General features: G+C 36.8%; 1 protein-coding gene across 1 annotated transcript in view; it reads left to right on the forward strand.

The window, feature by feature from the left end:
- Positions 1 to 12,630, forward strand: part of LOC120635996 (proton-coupled amino acid transporter-like protein CG1139) — a 79,352-nt gene that overhangs the window by 52,022 nt on the left and 14,700 nt on the right. The gene's annotated exons all lie outside the window — the stretch shown is intronic.

The following is a 12,630-nucleotide window of genomic DNA, read 5'->3' on the forward strand; positions in this document are numbered from 1 at the left end:
TAGTTATAATAAATATGTAACAAAAATAAATAACAAATAATTAATAAATAAAAAAAATAAAAATAAATAAATTAATTAACAATTTATAAATATATTGTTATAACATTTTTTATATTTTATTACGACATTAGTCCTTCATAAACAAAAAAAATCAGTGCATATTGGGAAAAATCAAATGAATTTTGTATGGATAATTATATATATATATATTTTTTTCAAGTTTAGGTTGTTCCTTTTTGGTACCGCCTGACTGCATTAGCAAAGCTCTATAACCAGCAATTAGTTAAAGTGTCATTTTTACGTATTAGTATGAGCTAAAGATTTTTTTAAACACTATCGTAGAAGTTACCCTCAGGACTTGGCAGTCATTTTATGTAAAAGCCTTGAAAAAGCTATGAATGTGCACACAATAACAAGAACAACACATGCGCAGTTATGATTTCCAAGATATAGAAAAGCCAGTACAGAATCGTACACACACATGTTGCGTTTGCATTTACTACATGTGTGCGTGTGCAACGACCTCTTTGCAAGTCATGTTTCCCTGGTGTGAATTTGACACTACAGCTTATTATGCTCATTAACACACTGCCGGGGGCGTGGCTTACAGATTGTTGTTGGTGCAAAACATGTTAAAAACAACTTAATTCAAAATACCTCTTCTCTCCAATGGAAAGAAAGAGAAGGAAAATTTTGAATAGAGCAGGAAAAAGCAGAATTTTGCAAAAAACAGCATCTGAAGTACCAGGAATGCAAAGCTCGCGAGGAGTGTGTTTTTAAATCTGCAGTTGCAGTTCATTGTTTATCTCAGTCCCGTATGTGCAAAATCTATGAGGTAGAAAAAGAACGCGAATAGTGTACACAGAGTTGCATTGCGCATGAAACTTTCAATTTCATTAGCATGCTATGTACTGTTCGCTCTCGTTACGATTGATGTTCTTCACTCGTTTACGGATTGATTTCCGTATTGTTTAACGATAACATCAAACAGGTTCATGTTGTCCCTGTAGTAACATCTATCGCAAAACTATAAACTTTCAAAACGATGGGTGTATATTTATTTTATAAGATATTGCGGACTCAGATTCTAAATGGTTTAATGTGTAGACGTAAATGGCTGTGGCGGAAAAGAGTAAAGTTTAAACTGCGTGAGCTGGCCGTAAGTTTAATTTTCAGAACTTTTTCAATGAATTACTATCAACTATTATAAAATAGAAGCTAGTTGTATAAGTGACACCAATGTTTATTAACTGGACGTGGTTCTCCACATTATTCTCGGGATTTAATTGTCTTCATCAATTCTCAAGTGTTCATGAAAATGACTGTCAGCTCTGCGGCATTTGCGAAAAGATCTCTCTTTTTACATGGCAATTTGAATTTTTTTCTAAATGTGCGTTAGGAAGGCGTGTCCTGAAGATATGTGGATAAGGTAACCTTGGCTGGCAATTTAGCCATATGCGCATCAGTTTGCCAAACAATAGGTGATTGTAACGTCACAATGTCTAAGTAAAACATTTAGCGTCTCGTGACGGATCATAATAGCTATTATTTGTATTGGTAACCAATAGAACCGTGCGAGTACAACTATACGTCACAAGTAAACGTCTCGGTCGTGCTTTCCAATTTCCTCTGTTGATAATTGTAATAATTAAGAACAAATATTGAACGGGCTAGTCGCCATAACAATAAAGACGTTAGGTGCATTATGACTTATTAATATACCCATCTTAAATACTAGGTATATTAAACTTCACTCAGAAGGCCGTATGTCTTTAAGCCACATATAATATTTTTTTTAAGATATTGCACTTTTATTGGTTATTGAACTTTTATGTGTTAGTACTATATTTATTTTTTTATAAAATGCATTTTAAATGCATTTTAAATTTAAAGCATTTATTAAGTTACTTTTTTGTAGGTACTTCTAAATAAAATTGTTACTATATTATTCATGGATATTTCATAATTAAATACTCATATTTGAGTCATATTTTCATAACATAAATAAAGTTTACAAGCCTAGAAAGAAAATGAAGAATCAGAATCCGAATACATTTCTGAAATATTCTTGTCTGGAACAGAATATTTTAACAGATTTTTTAAATAGTTTTACTAATTTGTTATTATTATTGTGATAATATAAGAAAATAAGTTTATCGCAATAATAACATAAAACTACATTTTAAATAATGATTAAAACTCAAGATGCTATTGCTTGAAACGTTTTATCAAAATTCAAAAAATCCAAAATTCATATTAAAAATTCATTTATTTCAAGTAGGTCTAATATAAGCACTTTTGAAACGTCAAGTATGTCTGTTTGTAGTGACTCTACCACCGGTTCAGAAGGCAGATTCTACCGAGAAGGAGCCGACAAGAAGCTCAGCAGTTGCTCTTTTCCAACATCATTTTACAATTTCACAATCATTGTTCTATCTTGTGTGAGATGAAAGCGGAGCGGCTTGCTCCACGCAACCTTGTCATTAAGAAATTCATCAATAATAATATAGTAACCTCGATGTATTAATTGTTTTTTAGGCATTCTTTAAACTTATGTGGTATCATATTATAAAAGTATTTAAGTGAATTATATTCATATCAAAATATTCGTCAGCTATCTTTGTACCCAAGCATATATAATAACACAAGCTACGCTTACTTTGGGTCTAGATGGCGATGTGTGTATTGTTGTAGTATATTTATCATGGCTCTTCAGCCATGATAAGGAACACCTGTTCGGCGAAGACGCCGAGCAGGACTTGTATCTGTGTGGCCTATGGGTCGTTATTAGATGGTCCGGATTCGTTAAGGACATGCAAGAGTACGCCTCGGCAACTAGCGAATTGGGATGTCAGTCCGCTTTCTCAAGTAAGATTAGGAGCATTAGGCGTACGGTACGATGATGTGTAGTCAGCTTTTCTCCTCGACCGTGCAGCCTCTCGTTCTCGTACTGAACAGATCAGTTATTTATGACTGTGAAAGGCGATATCTCCGCTTCTGAAATATCAGAGGGAAAGAAGATTAATTATTATGATTAAACTAATCAGTTAATATTAATCTACTTCGGTGTCACTTTCCGTGGGTCGAGTTCGAACCCCAGCACGCACTACTTACTTTTCTAAGTATCAAATATCTAAAATTTCTAATATCTAAAATGCACATCATTTTAAGCAATTTAAATAACACACTTTCGCATTTATAATATTACTAGCTGTTGCCCGCGACTTCGTCTGCGTTTGATTTTGTTTTTTGATGTAGCATTCAATTTAGTTGTAGTTCTAAAAAAAATTTAAATATTCAATATCGCTAAGCCTTAAATGACGGGTTTGCTCCATCTCCAATCACATTCATCAGATCTACACGAAATTTGGGCAAAATTAAACAGATATAACAGATATAACCTCTTAAGTACAAAAGTAAAGTAATGTATTTAAATCGGTTATTATGTGACGGCTTTATGAAGTAAAATCGTCAAACACATTGGTCCCTTCTCCCAGAAGAACTGAGCTTAATTTCGGGATAATAAGCATCCTATATTACTTCTAATACCTTCAGGAATATGTGTACAAAGTTTCGTGATAATCCGTTTAGTAGTTTTTGCGTGAAAGCGTAACAAACAAACTTACATTCACATTTTTAATATTGGTAGGGATAGAGATAGGGATAGGGATATTAGAATTATTATAATAATTTAACTAACGTGAGTGAAAACGGCTAGTTAACTATAAAATATATAGCTAAAGCCAGGAGAGGGCAGAAAAATTTAAAAAAAAAGGCGGTGATCTGATCTAACCACCCCCCCCCCCCTCCCCCCCAGACCAGAAACTGGGTATGGCCATACCTTACATCGAACCTTCGTTGTTTCGGGTTGAAACAACGAAGTGAGCATGTGAGAATAGCCAAAAGCCCCAAAACCTACGTTACTTTCTCGTACCCGGATAATAAAAAGACTAAGATCTACAGAAATCCATCATAATCAGGAAAACGGTTTGATAACGCAGCGTCTTAATATACTTTTTTTTATTGATTATTTCAAAATGCATATCTAATCTTATCTATCTACTCACTTTAAATATTTTTACAAGCGGGTAAAATTTCTGATAAGTTTCACATACAAACTTTCTTCCGCTATCCTACACAATATACCCCGACCCGCCGCGTCGCCTCACTTGCCTTAGCTTTATGTTATAAAGTAGCCTCAGGAATTTGGCTGAGATTGATTGGCTTGATACAAAAAGATTTATTAAATCGGACTGATCTAAAACTGACTGATTTTGCGAGTTTAGCGCGTTCTGACATAATATCGACATCCACACCCATTGGGGGTGGAATTATTATGATTTGTGAAACTTGATCTTAGCTTTGTCTTGATTTTATTCTTGAGTCTCCCTGTACTCTTGTAGTTCCTTCTGCAGTTCTTGGATTTTGTATGTGTCATGTTTATGTCTTGTAATTGCTTGTTTCACCAAACTTGTTATCTCCATCGCAAACTTTTTAACTTCTTTATGTACGTTCTTGTTGCTTCTTGTAAAATTATATAGCTCATCAGACCTTAATTTAAGCTTAGCGAGTTCTATCGATGGTTTGATTTCTCCTAATTATAATGCGAAAGGGCTCGATAGTTTTTTCCTTTTTTTTGGGCGATCATCCGATGGCGAGGTCTCCTCTCTACTCTTGATCTCGTTTTCTGGTCTTTCGGTGTGAGAAGGCTGATGTATCTCACTTTCATGAGGTCTTTGCAGATTTTCTAGTGCCGGTGGTGTTCGTTTAATAGAATCCCTCCTTAAAAATGGGTTTTCTACCTCTTGTATACTGTCATTGTCCATGTCAAAACTGTCATCTCCTTGTGTACAGCGATAGCTGCCCCCCCCAGATACGGTGGGGCTGACTGAACGTAGTTCAGTGAGGGGTTCTCCGCAGGGTATTCCGGCTGCGGTACCCTCCTGGGGTACAATGTTTTTACCATTCGCTTGCATTTTTGGCTGAGCTACAGCTTGCTTTTTCTGTCGGGGTGAAGTCCCCTAGGCCGCGTCTTACAGGACTTTAGGCACGCCCATGCCTACCAGTTTTTGTTCGCGCCGGGTATTTAATTTCCCCGGTACCACCCATATCTGGGAAGTGTTCCCCTATCCACAACCTGGGGACGCGTCCGATGGGAGACCAGCAACTCCACACGGATTTTTTTTTTTTTTTTTTTTTTTTTTTTTTTAATAGGCGCTCTAATTAATACATATCTGGAAGACCACCCTGAAAGAAAAATGATATCTCTCTCCAAATATTATTACATGGACATTTAAGTGATTTTAAGTAACTATTATATTTATAATTAAAAACATTATACTGTAAATATGCTCTACACCGTGACTTCAGATACCTTTTCGGTACTCGGCTCCTATTAGGCATTCAGAAACTTGACTAGAACTGAAAAATGTATAATCTCATTTCAAACTCTCTAATCCCGCAGATAATTATAAAGAATAAAAAAAATAAACAAGAATGAAAAAAACAATAGAAATGGCATTAAAACTCGGCGTTTTACTTCATCATTTAAAATTACTCTACCGATATCGCAAACTTCGGAAATGCTTTACCATCTAGTAAGAAACTCAGATGTTGCTCTTTTTATTACCAGAACGCAGTTATAAACTCTATTATCCCTATTCCAATCCCTATCCCTACTAATATTATAAATGTCAATGTAAGTTTGTTTGTTACGCTTTCACGCAAAAACTACTTAACCGATCCTCATGAAACTTGAAAGTGTTAGAAGTAATATAGGATACTTTTTATCCCGACATTAAGCTTGGTTCTTTTGGGAGAGGGGATGAAAGTGTTTGACGATTTTATACCATAACTCCGACACATTATAACCTATTTAATAAGGTTATAATATGTGTTTAATTTTGCCTAATCTGTGTTTGGAGATAGATGACAGATATCCTCAGCGGACAGCAGCAAACCCCTCATTCGAGGCTAGCGATACTGAATACTTTTTTAGAACTACACCTAAATTTAATGTCACATCAGAAAACAAAATCAAACGCAGACGAAGTCGCGGGCAACAGCTAGTATTATATAAAGAAATATACTTACTTAACTTTGTTTAAACATCTTAAATTTTTACTACACTACTGATACATCGAGAGTACGAGACTAATGTTTTTATCCCTAAATAATGTCTACTTTACAGCCCCATTAATCTCGAGAAGAGTACAGATATACATGCCTGTCTCTCTTCAACTCATCCGGTAAGGAATAAGCAAGCTACTTTAGAGATAAAAAAATCCAATGAGCGGCAATGGTGCCGATTCCGATACAAATCTCTAAACAAAAATTATCTGATACTAATATATAAAGCTGAAGAATTTGTTTTTTGTTTGTTTGTTTACTTGGACGCGATGATCTCTGGAAATTCTTTCAGTGTTGGATAACCCATTCATCGACGAAGGCTATAGGCTATATGATCACGCTAAAAAGAAGCGTAGCGTAGCGTTTCAAAATCGTTTTTTTTTTTCATTGAGAGCTGCGGCTGCGTGCGCTGCGTAAACGGTTAATGTTTCGATAAAAACAATGCATTCGACAGCATATGTATACCTTTTAAGGTTGACTTATCTTCTATCTATCTATCTATCTATTTATAATAAAGAGAAAGTGTGTGGGTATGTTCCGTATAGGCTCCGAAACGGCTGGACCGATTTCAATGAAACTTTGAGGGAATCTCCGGATTGACCTGGCGAGTAATCCTGTAAAGTTTGGTGATGATCGGAGCACTCCTTTTTTTGAACTGTCAAACTGTCAAATACAGCTTTTATTTAATGATGTAAGTTTATTGTTTAAATGAATCTAGCCCGGCGAAACGGGATGGGTACGCTAGTCCTTTATAATCTTTTAAGGATGATAATTATCTTAAGCTAACGATAGCATATGTATGAATATATAGAATCCGAGGAGGAAGTCATGGTCTGTTCAAAGAAAAACAAAGAAGTCAAGGCGTCAATTATTAGCATTCCATTAATAGAAATTATTTCAATTCTTAAACTCATTGCAACTAGCTTCAACCGATATCAATAAAAATTCATTTACAAAACCTTGACGCACGCATGTAGTTGTATTTATTCGATGTGTGCGGACAAGCGGATACTGGATTTCGATTAGGACAGCAATTTCTAATAGCCCTTGACTGCAATCTTACTTGGTGATAAGTGATGATGCAGTCTAAGATGGTAGCGGGCAAACTGTTATGGGGTATGGTCAAAACCCTAATCAGTTTATACGCTAAATCGCACCGGAACACTAAGTCGCTTAGCGGTAAGTTTTTGTCGGCAGGATGGTAACTAGCCAGGGCCAAAGCTTCACACCAGACCAGACCAGAGAAAAACTCAGAAAACCCAGGACCTACTTAAATTCACAGCACTCACCGTTGCGCCACGGAGGTCGTGAAAAAATCTTGTGTGATTTTTACCTGTCTTCCAGAAAATTCAATCTAAACAAGAAGAATTACAAACGTTTTGGTTAAGAGATGCTTTTTAATCTATTTGAGTGGCACATATGTATAGGTCGATCGATGTAATCTACATTATATAGATGTAATGTCTAACTTCGGCTAAACTAGGTGTTTCTAACAAAGCCCCCATTTCTGTTTTGACTACGCTAGAACATTCTCCGGCTTAATTTCTTATAAGCATCTTTTTAAAGCAGAGAAAATTCAACTTAAAACTACGGAAACATAAAGTAGACAGATGTACACAAAAACGTATAAAACTGGATGAATGCAAATTTTCACTTTGACCACAATATACCCTGTCACGCTCGGATTCTCTTCAGCAATTGCAAGCAATTGGCAATGGACTCCCAATTAATTATTTGAAACCAGTTCAATCCAGTTCATCACGATCTGCCAACAGCAACCCGACGAACGACATTAAATCTAATTTCTATACAACAGAGTTCAAAATTCGATAAAATTCTGAGGCAGGGGTAGTCAACCGGTATCCTTAGAGCGTATAATAAAAATAATCGACGCTAAAAATATATTTCGTTTGTACCATCAAATTGGTTGCGAGGGATAAAAAAAACAGTTTATACACTTTTCATCATCATTGAGATTTCTACCGATGGATAGCCTAGGTTGGACATTCTGCTGGTCTGATGTAAGCAATTTTATACTACTCAGTTTTGTGCCACTCTTGTCCTAACTTGTGACTAACGTGATGGCGTCTTTCCACCCTCTAATGCGGACACACCGCACACCGCACCTTAGGATCAACGGCCATAGGTACTACGTGCCACGTTCCCTGCTTATAGCCACTTTACCTTAGCAACTCGTTCTTTTGCAGTCGGTAACTGTATAATCAGTGCTACTACTACCATCTGCTGGGATCACCAACCCGTCTGCCCAATGTGGCGATAACAGGCAAAAAAATTTATTAAGGCCATTACTTTAGCAGTAGATTTTCATAGGTTATTAATGATAAAAATGATATTTATTCGTCTACAAATTTGAGTGCAGTAAGTTACAGTTTTTGCTTTGGAAAGTGTTGCAATAGAACGTGACGATTGCTGAATGCTGTTTTTTTATATTTATATACATTGTTTTGTCCCGGCAGCGGTGCTTTTAACTTTGTTAGCCATAGTATGCCTGCTAACCAAGAAGCGGCCGTATCACATCATGTTCAAGTTACGTCGGTACAGCAAATTCCGGAGGCTAGCTCTGAATCGTGATGTTAATTAATAAATTAATAGTTAGACCTAGGCTAGGGAGCTCGTGCCACAAATCAGCCGAGCGTAGTTAACAAGTTAAATATTATAATAATTAATAATGTAACTAATAAATTTATATTAGTCTTAACCTAAATATAAGCAAACTTTTAAAACTTTCACTAATATATTTAGAATCTCCAATAGCTGAATACCCCTGAAAAAAAGTATCTGGTTAGTTGTACACAATAGGGGGAATTAAATTGCATGCATGTACACACACAATTTATGTATTATGACTCACGGGAAATTGTGAAAGGTGTAGGGGTAAGGTGCACCCTAATTTCGGATGTTACGACTCTATTTTTATCTTCGTAAAGGCGAAATTTAATTATTTGCGGATTAATAAAATAGCACGTGCAAGCAACTTGCATTAGCTTTGATGTTATGTCTATGTTGAACAAAAGAGCTCAAGGCTATTACAGAGACTGGAATATTAAGCGGGGCCCTGATACCTATCTAGATACTTCAAAAAAGAAAGGGTATTTCAAGGGCATTTAGGTCGCTGATCCTCTATGAACTGCGCATTTGGTTAATTTTTTTAACTGATTGATCAAGATTAAAAAAAAAAATCTGCAATTGGGGCGATTGCAATGTGAAAGGGAATCTGCAGGCCTATTCTTTATTGTTGAATTACGTTTCAATGTAGAATATTGCCATCGAGTACCCAATTATTACTTTGCATTCAGTAACCCCAGTTGCTAACCGACATGACGTCATATGCACTAAACATCGATGATATAAACCGATAGAAATGGTATTGGCAAAACAAAGCGTTTTTGGCAGTGTAGTGTATATTAATACTACAGTAGCTACTTGAGAGGTAATTAAAATTATTATCGTTTTTGGATATTTATGTAAATGTAAATTATAGTTAATTGGGTCCTAATTCTAATAGTAATACGTACTATCAGAACAGCTACTAGAATTTCTTATTTATAAAGTAATTGAAAACGCTAAATGTTTTAAAAGTTTCCAACCTTTTCCAAAGTTTTTTTCCAATAATTCAAAGAAACCTGCAATGTTTACTAGGTACCTACCTAGTAAACATTGCAGGTTTCTGCAAGGTTTCAGGATAAATTACATCCATTAGAGACAATGCAAGTACCTCATAAATTAAGACGATGGTACATCATCAACGGCACGGGCCTCCTCCCACAATGAGAAAGGGTTAAGGCCGCAGTCCATCATGCTGGCCTAGTGCGGATTGGTGAACTTCACACGCCTTTGAGAACGTTATGGAGAACTCTCAGGCATGCAGGTTTTCCTTCACCGTTGAAGCAAGTGATATTTTAATTCCTTAAAACGCACATAACTTAAAAAGTTGGTGCGTGCGGATTCGAACTCGGCCCCACGAAAGTAAAGTGGAATTCCTACTCACTGGGCTATCACCGCTTGAAATGAGACGATGGTATAGCTGCGACAAATTAGATGAAACGTATTTGAAAAAACTATTATCGACATTCTGGGCTAAATTCCTTATGTTCAAATTCAAATTCATTTATTTCAAGTAGGCCTACTTTAAAAGCACTTTTGAAACGTCAAGTATGTATATTTGTAGTGACTCTACCACCGGTTCGCAAAGCAGATTCTACCGAGAAGAGCCGGCAAGAAACTCAGTACTTGCTCTTTTCCAACTTCAACATTTACAATCATTTTTCTATCTTGCGGGAGATGAGAGCGAGGCTGGCTGCTTCCAATCTACCTTGCCATTGAGGAATTCATCAAATGTATAGTAATCGCATACATTTTTTAAATGTATACATTGGTAGGTCAAGAATTAGAAGAATGAATGTCTTCCTCCGATAGGGACAGCTACAGCTCAGTCCGATTTGACTAGTGACAGAGCTTTGTATGACATAGCTCGTCAGGTGAAGCACTAACACCTCGTTCATTTCTGCCGCTAAGCAGTATTGTTGCAATGCTGTGTCTGAAGTGTGCCGGTGTAATTATAGGCTCATGTGGCTTAATACCTATGACCATGCCCTGCGAACATCAGGTGGGCCATCGGCTTGGTCCATCAATTATTAAAAAAAAAATGTATAATAAAAATTTTACGAGGTTAACGTTTCGTTTATCCGTTTTCACACCCGTAACTGTCACATTCACTTATTTTTGGTATGAACATTTTAAAACAGATTCATCATCATGTGTTTTCGTTCATATCTGTCTGTGAGATCTCTGAACATGGCGGTGATAAAGGTGAATTCTATGTGATTTTAGAGGATAAGATTGCTAAAGTAATTGGATTTGCAAGAATAATAATATAAATAGACTACGACAATACACACATCGTCATCTAGCCCCAAAGTAAGCGTAGTTTGTGTAATGGGTACTAAGATAGCTGGTGAATATTTTTATGAATATAATACACATAAATGCTTATAATATACAGATAAACACCAGACAGACAATGAAAACCATTCATGTTCATTACGCAAACATATTTCCAGTTGCGGGAATCGAACCCACTGCCTTGGATGCAGAAAGTGGGGTCACTGCCCAATGCGCGAATGCTGCGCCAACCGGCCACCAATAAACATAAATGATAGAGACATAAAACCTAGACTGATTTTACGAACACACAAAATTTAGCTCTACAGGGACTATCCCGGGATAGTAGGGGAATAAATAGAATCCTCTTAATCATAAGCTTGCTCTAAACCTTGATGTGTGGCGATCAGCACAACAAGTCTTCTTCAAAATAGAAGATAGCATTGTTGTTTTTGTTTTGACATTATTTTAATGAACGACTTTCTAATGTCAACGCACTTTAGGCATCTTAGGTTTAAAGATATGTTTTTGTTTGCGCACAGTGCGTCGTTTTTACGGCATTGAAACATATAAACATATAAAGATAAACTTAACAAGTTAAACCTTATCTCTATACCCAGTCGTTCCTAATAGTCAGAACCGTTTTGGTTTTAAGTTGGAGACCTCGGGTTCGATTCCCCACAGGGGCAATTTGGGAATTTATAATTTAAGAACTGATCATTTGGCTTCAGCCGACGCTAGTTACCACCCTATTGTCAAAAGACGTGCCGCTAAGCGAATACAGATCCAGGTGAGATTGCAGTAAAGGTCTAATTAAAAAAAAAACTTTCGGAACGATCTTTGCCGACTGCCGATACAAGTGAAAACTAAATCTGTGTAAATCTGTGTATACAAAGTACAAATATAGCTCATGGAAATCGTTCGGTGACGAAGAGTGTCATGATTTTTGTTCACCCAAAAAGTTATCAACTACCCTAAAAAGGTTTTCACTTCAAAAATAACGTAGTATTTACAAGAATCTCGTTTGAAGACATGTATAGTTCGTTAATGCGGCGGGCTATTTGGAATTCACCTCGCGGTGCTGGAGCAGTGGCTATTTTTAACTCGCCAAAATAGCAGAGCTTGGTCTCTTGGCGTAAACACGGGCGGCCTACCGAGCCCCTGCGCTCCCGTGCCAGGCCGACACGTCATAATGGCGTCGTTATTACGAACACTACGTTTTTTGTAATGTTTATTGTTACACTGAAGATATACACGCTGGGCCAGCTTGGTGGGATACGGCGTTAACCATGTATGTAAAAGTTAGAGGTGCGTGCTGGGATTCGAACTCTGCCCCCCGAAAGTGAAGTCGGGGTCCTGGGCTATCACCGCTTTGTTTATGAAATGTGCCTTGCAAATTCCATGCGATCAGTACCGCTGTATCAATTTGGTCTTCCGTATTATGTTCCGGCAAGAAACAACGCACAGCGCAAACAAAAAAACCAACATCATCATTGCCACTTAGTAATCAGCCCCAATGCTTTCCGTGGTACGGAGATGCACTGAAATTATTTTGTCCCTGGATTCCAACCGAGTTCCTCTTGCTCCATAATCCCACAA

Source organism: Pararge aegeria, chromosome Z, assembly GCF_905163445.1.
Source record: "Pararge aegeria chromosome Z, ilParAegt1.1, whole genome shotgun sequence".
In the NCBI taxonomy this organism is placed as follows: Eukaryota; Metazoa; Arthropoda; class Insecta; order Lepidoptera; family Nymphalidae; genus Pararge; species Pararge aegeria.